The sequence below is a fragment of the Penaeus vannamei genome, chromosome 33 (assembly GCF_042767895.1).
Source record: "Penaeus vannamei isolate JL-2024 chromosome 33, ASM4276789v1, whole genome shotgun sequence".
Classification (NCBI taxonomy): Eukaryota; Metazoa; Arthropoda; class Malacostraca; order Decapoda; family Penaeidae; genus Penaeus; species Penaeus vannamei.
Genome location: NC_091581.1, coordinates 75,001 through 77,500, shown reverse-complemented (window position 1 = coordinate 77,500; position 2,500 = coordinate 75,001). Strand labels below are relative to the sequence as shown.

Here is a 2,500-nt window from a genome sequence, read left to right as displayed (position 1 = left end):
GTGCAAAACACTTGATGCAGCCCAAGAGTTTTTGGATGAATGCCCAAGGACAATAAAGAATTTATATCTCAGGAGACACTGGAAGCCACAGATGCTTGTCATGCGGCTTGTCTGACAGGGGATCGGGATTTGCACTGTTCTCAGGTGTGTAGAACTCGGTCTCTGTTAAGAAGGGACAAGGAGCAGTTTATTAGGAGTCTTGCTGAGGAGGCCAAAGACCATTTCTGAATAAATGACCTTCGGCCTGCATACCAAGCCCTGAGAAAGCTGAACTCTAAGTCCTCTTCACAGGTGACAGCAGTTCGCATAGTAAGTGGCCAGATCGTCTCAGATCCTGTTGTGGTGCAGGAGCATTGGGCTGAGTATTTTGAGCAGTTGTACCAGGTTGATCCACCAACAGTTAACTTGGATGCGGGTAGAGCCGTGATTCTGTTGCTGATCCCACCCATCAATGAGGATCCACCCTCCCTTTCAGAAGTTAGGGGGGCAATCTCCTGCTAAAGAGTGACAAAGCAGCAGGTATATGCGGTATCCCAGCTGAACTGTTAAAGGCTGGTGGTGAACCTATGGTGCGTGGGTTGCATGCTGTCCTGGCTACCATCTGGCGGTCCGGTACCGTTCCCCCTGACCTGTTGAGAGGTGTGGTCATCCCTCTCTGGAAGGAGAAGGGGAACCGATGGGACTGCAGCAATCACCGAGGCATTACACTGCTCAGTATACCAAGCAAGGTTCTTGCCCACATCCTTCTGAGACATATCAGAGACCACCTACTGAGGCATCAGAGGCCAGAGCAATCTGAATTCACTCCTGGCAAGTCCACAATAGACCGTATCCCTATATATTACACTCATAGTCATTATAGAGCGATGTCGTGAGTTCGGGCGTGGGCTGATTGCAATCTACATCGACCTTAAGAAGGTGTTTGATGCATCGGGAATCACTCTGTGAGATCCTGAGACTGAGAGGAATTCTAACAAGGATTGTTGGACTAATAGCAAGTCTGTATACTAGTACTGAAAGTACTGTAAATTGTGGTGGGGGCCTGTCGAGCTTCTTTCCTGTTAGTTCAGGAGTGAGGCAAGGCTGTGTTCTTGCACCAACACTTTTCAATACTTGCATGGACTGGATACTGGGCAGGGCTACTGTTCAAAGTCATTGTGGAGCAACACTGGGCAATATCAAGGTTACAGACCTTGACTTTGCTGATGATGTTGCTATTCTATCTTTGGAAATCTTAGTGGTGGCTCTGGATGCATTTATTAATGAAGTGAAGCCCTTGGGTCTAGAGGTCTCCTGAACCAAGACCAAGATCCAGGAATTTGGGGACTTGCTAGGAGAACCTGTTCGGTCGGTACGTGCTTGCGGCGAGGACATCAAAGTCAAAGAGAGCTTTACTTCCCTGGTAGTGTAGTTCATATCTCTGAGCTGTCAGACCAGGAAGTCAGCAGATGGATTGGCCTGGGAGCAGAGGTCATGACCTCTCTTGACAAGAGTATGTGGAGATGCTGGTACCTGTGCAGACGGATTAAGCTAAGGTTTTTCAAGGCCCCTATAATGCCAGTTTTGCTATACGGTAGTGAAATCTGGACATTATCCTGTGCCTTGGAGTCTTGATGCCTTCTGTAATAAGTCCTTGCACCGGATCATGGGGTACTGTTAGTGGGACCACGTGTCCAACCAACAATTGCACCGTGAGACTGTGATCGCCAACTCAGGCTATACAGCCACCTGGCTCGTTTCCCACAGGATGATCCTGCCCACCTGGTTGTCTCTGTAAGAGACAACCCTGGGTGGAGGAGGCCTGTGGGATAACCTAGGAGGTCGTGGCTTAGGCAGATCGATAAAACCAGTCGTGAGGAGTCCCTGCCTGGCAGCTTGCCATGAGGGACCCTAAAAGGCCCTGATGATATTTATTTAGTCATATCTTGAAAGATATAACTTTAAGTAAGATTATAGCAAAGCACAGGGACATGAGGCTTGTTATAACATTATATTTCAACTGATATCTGGTATCATGCTTTATCATAAAGTGGACTTGATTTAATTTCATATAAATTTTCTTGCTTGATTCATGCACTTATTCACTCACTCATTCTCTCTCTCTCTCTCATGTATTTTTATATATTTATATATGTATATGTTTATGTATATATGTATGTATATTAATGTATATATGTATGTATATGTATGCATATGTACATATATGTATATATATGTATGTGTATATATATGTATATATGTGCATGTTCATATATATGTATATGTGTATATATATATATATATATATATATATATATATATATATATATATATATATATATATACATATATATATATATATGTGTATGTTTATATATATGTATATGTGTATATATATATATATATATATATATATATATATATATATATATATATATACATATATATATATGTAAATGTATATGTGTATATACATGTATATGTGTATATATATGTATATATGTGTATGTGCATATATATG

The 2,500-nt window shown here is 42.0% G+C and overlaps 1 protein-coding gene across 24 annotated transcripts in view; it reads left to right on the top strand.

The window, feature by feature from the left end:
• The window catches only part of LOC113806428 (nucleolar protein dao-5), a 481,722-nt gene that overhangs the window by 436,512 nt on the left and 42,710 nt on the right, over positions 1 to 2,500 (top strand). The gene's annotated exons all lie outside the window — the stretch shown is intronic.